We start from the raw sequence: 12,294 nt of genomic DNA, 5'->3' as shown, positions 1-12,294 counted from the left end.
CAGCTCACACGCTGATCTGCTGTGTTCAAGTATTCAGCTTATCCCCTGTGTTCTAGTATTCAGTTCATACGCTTGTTGCCTGAGTTCAAGTATTCATTTAATTTGCTGATCTCCTGTGTTCAATTATTAGTTCATACGCTAATATTCATTCTAATATAGTTCCGATCTTCCTGTCACTCCCAGCTACCTGTCCAGAGGGCCACGACATGCTCACTTGGTGCAGCAAAACCCAAATCCCAATTGGAGGGGTCACTGGTGAAGACCACCAAGTGGGTTAGACTCCGCGTCTCTGGGCAGGTCTAGCCAAAACTGGGTTTGGCCGCAATAGGGAGACCTAGTCTGTCACTTATCTAGTTGTTCCCTAGCCACCCTAACCCCCTGGCTCTTGTCCTCACCTGAGGAACTTCCGTTTCATTCGTGACCATTTGAACAGCCCAAACATGCAAGCCACCCTGTTCCAGGGTAAAATGTACTTTTTCGTATGAATACTCAGGAAACAACTCAGCAGCTCATGAGACAGCAGCTGCAAGAACTTTCTAGTCAATTGAAGGTTATTCATTCTGTTCTTGCTGCTTTGACTCCAGACACACCACAAGTTCCGCCATTGAATTCTTTTGTGTCCTCTTCTCCAAAGTTTGGCTTTCGATTTCCAACTACTCCTATGAAAGAATTTTTTCTGTGTATACTAGTGAACCTCTAAAGTGTCCTCTGGTCTTCCAATTATATGATATTTGTGACCTTGAACATTTCAAGAATTTCTACTGGCTTCTAGAACAACTACAAAGTCTCTGTACCAACATTTTTCACATTTTTCCCAAGCTTTCTAGTGCTACTCTTGACTTGACTAACATCTCTTCTAAGCAAACTAAAGTAAGGCATCAAAGTTTCATGCACCCTAAACTTACTGAGGTTGAACGTCAGCGGCGCTGGGAACTACATATGTGTCTACAGTATATTGTGGTTATGATGATCACTTTCTTAAAGACTGTACTCTGTGCCCACCGAGAAGAGCTGGCGAGTTTGTGACTCCCAACGTCTGCGCTTGTGGTTCTTCCCATCAGCCATCAGTGGTTTCCGTTCCTTTAGTTACGGATAAGGAGGTGATGTCCGCTAAGCAAAAGAAAGTTCAAGGCTTTGATTGGGGCCTTGTTACAAGATGCTTCTACTCTCGTCTAAGAAATTTTTGGAGGACATTTCAACCTCCTAAAGTCAGGGACACTTCTCATTACGTTTCTGCCAGTCGCAATCTGGATAAAGTTTCTTCTAGTTTCGCACCCCAGGAGGGGGTCTCAAGTCTCACATCTCAAGTGGCGGTTTCAAGTCCTGTACCCCAAGAGGGAGTTTCAAGTTTCATACCCCAGGAAGGGGTTATAAGGCCCTAATTCAGAGCCGTACGCTCTGAGCAGAGCGCACGCTCTGAATGAGGGCTGGCCTCCATGAGAATGGAGCGTCCTCCTGGACGCTCGTATAGCTGCGGGTCACCACCCACAGGCTATACGAGCGTGCAGTTTGATGGCCGCGATGGTCATGACCATCGCGACCATCGAAACTGCGAGCCGGAGCCTGCGGTTGAGGTTTTCAACCGCAAGCTCCGGAGTGATTTTGGCTCTATCAGAGCCAAAATCACTCCCACTGACATCACTAGTGATGTCAGTGGGCCGGCTTCTGACGGGAGGCGTTCCCGTGGGAATGCCCCCGTCAGGGAGGCACGCCCCCGGCACGCCTACCAAAGGGGGCGTGCTGTCAATCAACATTGACAGCACGCCCCCTTTGATCAGACACAACGAGCAAAGGACTTTCCTTCGCTCGTCGCGTCTGGCGCATGCGCACGACGGAGCTCCCTCCGTCGTGCGCATGCTCAGTCCAGAACATCGACCCACTTGCGAGCGGACAGCCGCTCGCGAGTGGGTCTGAATCAGGCCCTAAGTTTCCCAACCCAGGAGGGGGTTTCGTTTTGAGTTTCACACCCCAAGAAGGGGTTTCAGTTTCTAGTTTCATACCCCAGGAGCGGGTCTCAAGTGTATCACCCCAAAGGGGGGGTTTTGATTTGAGCTTCACACCCCAAGTCTCCATTTCAAGTTTCTTACCCCAGGAGAGGGTTTCAAGTTTTACACCCCAGGAGGGGGTTCTAAGTGCCAGCTGTCACAATCCTGGCTAGTTTTTACCTATTGAGACTTACCTCTGCCAGCTGCTCCATGGATCTGTGTTTGTAATTCTCCTGGGATATCTGCTCTGGCTGAATAATGCTGGCTGTGACAACTCTGTGTGTGCAGACTGCTCTCCTTCCCACACTGATTAATCACCTGGACTCTGCTCTGTCTGTGAGCATTGCTAGTCTTAATTGGAATCACAGGTGTGGTCCTGATTCTCAAGAGCTGCAGAGATGATTACTCCCTCTGCATGTTGTGCGTTGCTCCACTCAATGCCACTGCCAGATTCACCAATTGCTGCCAGACTCTAGGTATATAGATCCTCCTCTGATAGCACTCTGTGCTTGAACATCTTGTTACGTCCTGTGGTGTACAACTTGTGCTATAGCTGTACCTCTGAGTACCAGTATGTCCCAGGTTCCTGCTGGCTCCTAGACTAGTGTTATCCGTAAGCCTGCTGCGTTCAGCTATCCACGCTACCAGCCTCTCACCTATGGCTCCCAGGCCGCTCCAAGTAGCTTCCACGCTACCAGCTTCTCCACACGGCTCCCAGGCCGCACCAAGTAGCTTCCACGCTACCAGCTTCTCCCACGACTATCCAGCCGCTCCACGTAGCCACCCAGCTACCAGTGTCTACCCACAGCTATCCAGCCGCTCCACGTAGCCACCCAGCTACCAGCGTCTACCCACGGCTGTCCAGCCGCTCCACGTAGCCACCCAGCTACCAGCGTCTACCCACGGCTATCCAGCCAATCCACATAGCTACCCAGCTACCAGCATCTACCCACGGCTATCCAGCCACTCCACATAGCCACCCAGCTACCAGCGTCTACCCAGCCGCTCCACGTAGCCACCCTGCTACCAGCGTCTACCCACGGCTATCCAGCCACTCCACGTAGTCACCCAACTACCAGCGTCTACCCACGGCTATCCAGATGCTCCATGTAGCCACCCAGCTACCAGCGTCCACCCACGGCTATCCAGCCGCTCCACGTAGCCACCCAGCTACCAGCGTCTACCCACGGCTATCCAGCCACTCCATGTAGCCACCCAGCCACCAGCTTTCACCCACGGCTATCCAGCCGCTCCACGTAGCCATCCAGCTACCAGTGTATACTCACGGCTATCCAGCCGCTCCACGTAGCCACTCAGCTACCAGCGTCCACCCACGGCTATCCAGCCGCTCCACGTAGCCACCCAGCTACCAGCGTCTACTCACAGCTATCCAGCCGCTCCACGTAGCCACCCAGCTACCAGCGTCTACCCACGGCTATCCAGCCGCTCCATGTAGCCACCCAGCCACCAGCTTTCACCCACGGCTATCCAGCCGCTCCACGTAGCCATCCAGCTACCAGTGTATACTCACGGCTATCCAGCCGCTCCACGTAGCCACTCAGCTACCAGCATTCACCCACGGCTATCCAGCCGCTCCACGTAGCCACCCAGCTACCAGCGTCTACCCACGGCTATCCAGCTGCTCCACGTAGCCACCCAGCTACCAGCATCTACCCACGGCTATCCAGCCGCTACGTAGCCACCCAGCTACCAGCGTCTACCCACAGCTATCCAGCCGCTCCAGGTAGCTACCCAGCTACCAGCGTCTACCCACGGCTATCCAGCCACTCCGCGTAGCCACCCAGCTACCAACGTCTACCCACGGCTTCCCAAGCCACAACAAGTATCCACGCTACCATCCGTCTGCAAGCCCATCTACTAGTAACCCGACCAGCTCAGTCAGCCTTCCTGCCGGTCCCAGTCCAGTTCCTCCAAGTCCACTCACCTCACGGCTCATTAGCTGCACCAAGTAGCTTCCGTGCTACCATCCATCTGCAAGCTTATCTACTGGTAATCCGACAAGCTCAGTCAGCCTACCTGCCGGTCCCAGTACGGTCCCTCCAAGTTCCTTCTGGTCTCACTCCAACGTTTCAAGTTTCCAGTTCCAGTCACTCATCATCAAAGGCAGTTCTCACTGCTACCCAATTCCTATATTAAAAGAGCTATTCATGTTACCCATGGTTCCAGTCCAGCCGGCCTCCAGTGATTCCAGTTCATCACCTGAGACAGGTAACTCACTAGCACCAACTGTGACAGTATGTTCAAGCCTAACGATGGTGGTGGATCAAGCACCTAATTCTGGATCAAGTGCTTTCCATAACCTAATCACTCACTTGGAGTCACAGGAGGTGGTACAGCATCTACAGCTTCTGCAAATTCTGACTAACCGGCTAGATGATATCCAAATCTTACTTGAACCCCTAACTACTTTCCATCAACTGCTGGAACAGCTACAGGCTCTACTCAGCAAAATCTTTCAGATCATTCCTGAATTTCTTAGAGCTACCTCTGTCTCAACTAAAAACTCTGGGCCTGATTCAGACCCACTCGCGAGCGGCTGTCCGCTCGCAAGTGGGTCGATGTTATGCACTGAGCATGCGCACGACGGAGGGAGCTCCGTCGTGCGCATGCGCCTGACGCGACGAGCGAAGGAAAGTCCTTCGCTCGTTGTGTCCGATCAAAGGGGGCGTGCTGTCAATGTTGATTGACAGCACGCCCCCTTTGGTGGGCGTGCCGGGGGCGTGCCTCCCTGACGGGGGTGTTCCCACGGGAACGCCTCCCGTCAGAAGCCGGCCCACTGACATCACTAGTGATGTCAGTGGGAGTGATTTTGGCTCTGATAGAGCCAAAATCACTCCGGAGCTTGCGGTTGAAAACCTCAACCGCAGGCTCCGGCTCGCAATTTCGATGGTCGCGATGGTCTCGACCATCGCGGCCATCAAAAAGCACGCTCGTATAGCCTGTGGGTGGTGACCCACAGCTATACAAGCGTCCAGGAGGACGCTCCATGAAAATGGAGCCCGGCCCTCATTCAGAGCATGCGCTCTGCTCAGAGCGTACGGCTCTGAATGAGGGCCTCTGTCTTGGAACCTCTAAGAACCAAAGATTCTTCCATGCCAAGTAAAGTGAGACATCGAAGTTACCCGCGCTCCAAGCTCTCTGTGGCTGAACGCCAGTGACGTAAAGATTTACATCTCTGTCACTATTGTGGAGCTTCTGACCACTTTATCAAAGGCTGTCCCCTTTGCAATTCCAGCAGTATAACTATGTGTCAACGTCTCAATGCATGTTCCGGTCCCAGCCCGGATTCTGCCTGTTCCGGTCCCAGCCCGAATTCTGCCCGTTCCGGTCCCGTCCTGGATTCTGCCTGTTCCAGTCCCGTCCCGGATTCTGCCTGTTCCGGTCCCGTCTCGGATTCTGCCTGTTCCGGTCCCAGCCCGGGATTCTGCCTGTTCCGGTCCCAGACGGGATTCTGCCTGTTCCGGTCCCAGCCCGGATTCTGCCTGTTCCGGTCCCAGTCCGGATTCTGCCTGTTGCGGTCCCAGCCCGGATTCTGCCTGGTCCGGTCCCAGCCCGGATTCTGCATGTTCCGGTCCCGTCCCATATTCTGCCTGTTCCAGTCCCAGCCCGGATTCTGCCTGTGCCGGTCCCAGCCAGGATTTTGCCTGTTCCGGTCCCAGTCCAGATTCTGCCTGTTCCGGTCCCAGCCCGGATTCTGCCTGGTCCGGTCCCAGCGCGGATTTTGCATGTTCCGGTCCCATCCCATATTCTGCCTGTTCCGGTCCCAGCCCGGATTCTGCCTGTTCCGGTCCTAGCCCGGATTCTGCCTGTTCCGGTAGGGGACTCCAGTTGGCAACCCCAGGAGGGGTCTCCAGAATCTCAACCCCAGGAGGGTCCTCAAATCTCGTAACCCAAGAAGGGATTTTGAGTCACTCACTCCAGGAGGAAGTTTCTGTCCTCGCACCCAAAAGGGGGGTTCATGTTCCATACCCCAAAAGGAAAAGTCGAGTCAGCTTCCCCAGAAGGGGATTTTGGGTCCCATACTCCAACAGGGAGTGTCAAGTTCTGTACTCCAGGAGGGGACCTTAAGTCTCTCACCCTAGGAGAGGGTTACAAGAATTATGCCCCAGGAGGGGGTCTCAAGTCTCACACCCCAGGATGGGGTCTCAAGTCTCGCACCCCAGGAGGGGGTTTCGTCTCGCACCCCAGGAGAGGGTCTCAAGTCTCGCACCCCAGGAGGGGGTCTCAAGTCTCGCACCCCAGGAAGGGGTCTCAAGTCTTGCACCCCAGGAAGGGGTCACAAGTCTTGCACCCCAGGAGGGGGTCTCAAGTCACGCACCCCAGGAGGGGGTCTCAAGTCTCATGCCTCAGGAGGGGGTTTCAAGTTCCAGTTATCAGGGAGAAGAGTCTTGTACTACAAAATCTGATCATGGTTCCTGTTCAACGTCTCCTGCTAATATCGTTCCAGAGGATGCCAGTTTCTGTAGTCTGTTCTCAGCCTTGATTGTTGAAGCTGCTGTCTCTGGCTCCTCAGGACTCCTTCCAGTTCCTTTAGTTAGTCCAAGTACCGAACAGCTGTCAACTTCAGTTGTTTTGACTCCTCACCAATCGGAGCATCCTCAAGTCTCTTCCAGTTCTGCACCTGAATGTGCTCCACAACCCTCGAACACACAAACTTCATTGGATACTCCAGGATGCATATATTTCGATGGGGACTTATCGCAATACTTTGCATTACTGGAGCAATATGCTGCAATCATGGAAGCAGATCCAGCTTGTGGTATCACTCCTACCAACTTTACTAAGTACCTTCTCTCTTCCTTTAGAGGTAAGGCGTTGGACTGGGCCAACCCTTTCATCGAGTCAAAAGATCCTGTGCTTCTAAGTATAAAAACTTTCAGTGAAGCTGTTATTAAAGAATTTGCTCTTAAACCTGTCAAACAAAATTCTAGTGAAATTCTCAGTTCTGAAAATCGGTCCAAGCAGTCTGTTGGTTCTACTAAGGAATCATCCTCTGCTGAGTCCTCCACTTCCCTGAAATCTGAACAAGGTCAAGTTTTCAAGGGCCAACGTGCTGAATTCGAAGCATCCAAGGAGAGTGGCGCTATAGAATCGGCATCCCTGAACATGAGATGTGCGCCCACCTCCTTGTCCTCTTCATACTGCGGTACCTCCTAAAACACCATTAAAATTGGTTATATTTCACTTAGTTCCTCCCAGGTGTCCTATCATTGTTCAAGTCCTACTAAACCTTCCATTTTACCTTTAGATACTGACTCAGAGTCTGAACTTGATCCATATGATAATACTCCATTCCCTGAAAACCATCTGCCATTTGACCCTGTCCTTTCCAGTCATGTATTTCCACGGGAGTTACCAGAGGTCCCATGTCCGTTGGCTGGCACAAAACGTTCTCGCAGCAGAAAGAAGAATCGACGAAGGTCTTGAACCATCCCCTTTGAAGAATTTCCACTCCTGGTATCCCAATAAATGTAAGAATTAAGAAGATGTCTAAAGAGAGGTTTCAAGAGTGATGGTGTCCCTATGTTTGAAGCTCCTGTAATGTCATGTTTGGAAGAAAGTTTTCCAGTTTCCTGGGTGTCTCATTTTTTCATGTTCTCCTATGTATTTATTTGGATGTTCAGAGTCCACCCATGAAGAGGGGGTACAGTCACAATCCTGGCTAGTTTTTACCTTTTGAGACTTACCTCTGCCAGCTGCTCCATGGATCTGTGTTTGTAATTCTCCTGGGAGATCTGCTCTGGCTGAATCATGCTGGCTGTGACAACTCTGTGTGTGCAGACTGCTTTCCTTCCCACACGGATTAATCACCTGGACTCTGCTCTGTCTGTGAGCATTGCTAGTCTTAATTGGAATCACAGGTGTGGTCCTGATTCTCAAGGGCTGCAGAGATGATTACTCCCTCTGCATGTTGTGCCTTGCTCCACTCAGAATGCCACTGCCAGACCACCTGTCTGTATCCACCAATTGCTGCCAGACTCTAGGTATATAGGACCTCATTCAGAGTCGGTCGAAGCGGCAGCACGGTCATACGCAGCCGATGTTCGCTTTACTGCGCATGCGTACAGTTCGCAATGCGCGTGCGCAAACTAGCGGTTACGATCAGAAATTTCTCTCTCCTTCAACACCGCCAGGTCGGTAGTTTGAGTGACAGATTGCGGCGTTTGTGGGTGGTAACAGGGGAAGGTGCTTGAAAACGGGGGTGTGGAGATCCGAACGCAGGCGTGCCTAATTATGCAAACGGCATTTTATGGGAGTGCATAAATTACAAAGTAGTGTCATGGCACACGTGACAGGGGAGGTTTTACACTGAAATGATCGTAGAGCTTAAGAGAGGGTCAGGTCAACCTTTAGCTCTACGACCAGTTCCGATGGTATACGATGCTCGTGATTAATCCTTATATAGCCGGAGATGACGTGCTATGCGTACGAGAAGTGGGCATATTTTTAGCGATCCGACCGCATCCATCCCTTGGTTGGCCAGCTAACGATCCGACCTTAGGGACGCAACATGCGTGTGCATCATTTGCATATCCGGCCCCTTTTACTATACAACCGTGGGGCCGCTTCGACCGACTCTGAATGAGGTCCATAGATCCTCCTCTGATAGCACTCTGTGCTTGAACATCTTGTTATGTCCTGTGGTGTACAACTTGTGTTGTAGCTGTACCTCTGAGTACCAGTATGTCCCAGGCTCCTGCTGGTTCCTAGACCAGTGTTATCCGTAAGCCTTCTGCGTTCAGCTATCCACGCTACCAGTCTCTCACCTACGGCTCCCAGGCCGCTCCAAGTAGCTTCCACGCTACCAGCTTCTCCACACGGCTCCCAGGCTGCACCAAGTAGCTTCCACGCTACCAGCTTCTCCCACGGCTATCCAGCCACTCCACGTAGCCACCCAGCTACCAGCGTCTACCGACGGCTATCCAGCCGCTCCACGTAGCCACCCAGCTACCAGCGTCTACCCACGGCTATCCAGCCGCTCCACATAGCTACCCAGCTACCAGCGTCTACCCACAGCTATCCAGCCGCTCCACGTAGCCACCCAGCTACCAGCGTCTACCCAGCCGCTCCACGTAGCCACCCAGCTACCAGCGTCTATCCACGGTTATCCAGCCGCTCCACGTAGCCACCCAGCTACCAGCTTTCACCCACGGCTATCCAGCCACTCCACGTAGCCACCCAGCCACCAGCGTCCACCCACGGCTATCCAGCCGCTCCACGTAGCCACCCAGCTACCAGCATCTACCCACAGCTATCCAGCCACTCCATGTAGCCACCCAGCTACCAGCATCTACCCACGGCTATCCAGCCGCTCTACGTAGCTACCCAGCTACCAGCGTCTACCCACGGCTATCCAGCCACTCCACGTAGCCACCCAGCTACCAACGTCTACCCACGGCTTCCCAAGCCACAACAAGTAGCTTCCACGCTACCATCCATCTGCAAGCCCATCTACTAGTAACCCGACCAGCTCAGTCAGCCTTCCTGCCGGTCCCAGTCCAGTTCCTCCAAGTCCACTCACCTCACGGCTCATTAGCTGCACCAAGTAGCTTCCGTGCTACCATCCATCTGCAAGCTTATCTACTGGTAATCCGACCAGCTCAGTCAGCCTACCTGCCGGTCCCAGTCCGGTCCCTCCAAGTTCCTTCTGGTCTCACTCCAACATTTCAAGTTTCCAGTTCCAGTCACTCATCATCAAAGGCAGTTCTCACTGCTACCCAATTCCTATATTAAAAGAGCTATTCATGTTACCCATGGTTCCAGTCCAGCCGGCCTCCAGTGATTCCAGTTCATCACCTGAGACAGGTAACTCACTAGCACCAACTGTGACACCAGTCCCCTGGAGGGGATTTCAAGTGTCATACCCCAGGAGGGACCTAGTATTATACCTTGGGAGGGTTCTACCCAAGAAGGGGATTCCAGGTGTAGTGCCCCAGGAGGGGTTTTCAGGTTTCATACCCCAGGAGGGGCTTCCATCCTATCCCCAGAGGGGAATTTCAAGTGCCATGCCCCAAGAGTGGGTTCCAAGTCTTCTACTTCAGGAGGAAGCTTCCAGTGACCTGTCCATCCCAGTTGGGAACTGTTCCTTTTCTACTCTTGAATGTGCTTCACAAACTCTTGACATCAAGCAGACTCCCCAGGGAGGTGATAATTATATTGAAGGTCTGACATTTGTGATCATTGGGGTCTCGGGACTCATGGGAAAAAAAGAACTGAAGTCATTAATAGAGTGCGTTGTGAGCAAAGTTACTGAAAAGATTAGCAAGGAAACCAACTATCTCATCATGAGTCATGACAGTGATGAATCCGAACAGAAGAAGGCAGAGAGTCTCGGGATCAAGGTTATTGATGTGGATGATTTGTTTAAATTAATGTACTCCTCGCCCAGCAATGAATCGTTTTCCGAACATATCTTCCTTGAGAATGACGAGTTGTATAACACTAATTCCACTCTACCTGGCCAGTCAAGGGCCTCTTCGAGTTTATTCGGGAGGAGATAATAACTGTTCTTTCCAGTATTGTTTGAAAGCAATGAGTTGAATTGTGGCGATATGTGACCCAGTGTCCAGCATAGCTAGAACTTCCCGTCTGTCGATAGTAATGGGAATAGTGGGACATTGTCCAATATATCGAGGCCACCACTCATATGGATCAGGATCTATTTCCTCTGTTCTCCCCGAGGTTCGGCTCCTGACCTCAGGACATTGTCCATTCACAATTTCGCTCTACATGCCCAGCTCTCTGACATGTCAGCAGATAGTTCGGCATTGAGATTTGAATTGATCCGTCGGTTTCCTTCCGCTTCTCCGAGGTTCACACCAATCATTAGTGGCCCTTCATCTCTCTGTCCTTCATCTCGACTCCGACGAGTTAGACATTTGTTGTTTTGACAGATGACGCATCTCAATTCTGCCACTCCTGCTGTCAATTCTTCTAGTTGACTGTACAATGTTTGTAACAATTCCATGGCAGGAGTCTGGACACTCTGTACTGCTAAATGTTTTATTTTCCAAGAATGAAGGTGATTATTCCCAGGAAAATAAGGGACCTCCTGATACCCCGGCATTTCTGGAAATTCAACCTCCTGGACAACATTGGTTCCTACTACTTTGATGGCTGCCTCTTTAAAGTCTAGAAATTAATGATCCACCAATTGCATCCTAAGCATCCCCATTTGAGTCTTTACACCTTCCCCATTGGCTCCCTCAATAAATTGGGATATCAATGCTTCATCAGTGTTCCGTAACTCATTATCATCCATGGTTTGAATGGTTTTTAAGGCTTCCTGTAGAGTTAATGCTTATAGACATGCAGTGTTTCCCCCGGTTGCTGTTTGTGAGCATAAAATGAAATGTTTAGTTTGGAAATGTTCTGCATCTCAAAGGTCTGGTCCACCTTCTGTCTCTCTTCAACAGGTCAAGAGGTGACTTCTGAAAGAGCCGTTCCTTTCAGTTGCCCTATCAACATTTCAACTTGTTCGCTTAATGGATATAGACGACTCATGGACTTTTATTTTTAAATTCTGTCAAGGCATTCCATTCCACGGACATATCCACTGTACGTTGGGAGCCACGGGGCCCCAAAGTAATAGGGCAAAGTGATTGGATTTAGGCCCTCATTCAGAGCCATACGCTCTGAGCAGAGCGCACGCTCTGAATGAGGGCCGCCCTCCATGAAAATGGAGTGTCCTCCTGGACGCTCGTATAGCTGTGGGTCACCACCCACAGGCTATACGAGTGTGCATTTTGATGGCCGCGATGGTCGTGACCATCGCGACCATCGAATCTGCGTGCCGGAGCCTGCGGTTGAGGTTTTCAACCGCAAGCTCCGGAGTGATTTTGGCTCTATCAGAGCCAAAATCACTCCCACTGACATCACTAGTGATGTCAGTGGGCCGGCTTCTGACGGGAGGCGTTCCCGTGGGAACGCCCCCGTCAGGGAGGCACGCCCCCGGCACGCCCACCAAAGGGGGCGTGCTGTCAATCAACATTGACAGCACGCCCCCTTTGATCAGACACAATGAGCGAAGGACTTTCCTTCGCTCGTCGCGTCTGGCGCATGCGCACGACGGAGCTCCCTCCGTCGTGCGCATGCTCAGTCCAGAACATCGACCCACTTGCGAGCGGACAGCCGCTCGCGAGTGGGTCTGAATCAGGCCCTTAGTTCATGACATGAGTTCCTTGTCCCAATCCACTTTGTTCCATTTTGTTGAATGAATCTGCCATCGTAGGTCTCTCTTTGGACATTTCTGCTTTAATGGACCTCTTTACTTGATCCTGTTCTTTGA

The sequence above is a fragment of the Taudactylus pleione genome, unplaced genomic scaffold, assembly GCF_031769625.1.
Source record: "Taudactylus pleione unplaced genomic scaffold, aTauple2 ptg001086l, whole genome shotgun sequence".
NCBI classification, from domain to species: Eukaryota; Metazoa; Chordata; class Amphibia; order Anura; family Myobatrachidae; genus Taudactylus; species Taudactylus pleione.
This window is presented reverse-complemented; position numbering follows the sequence as displayed.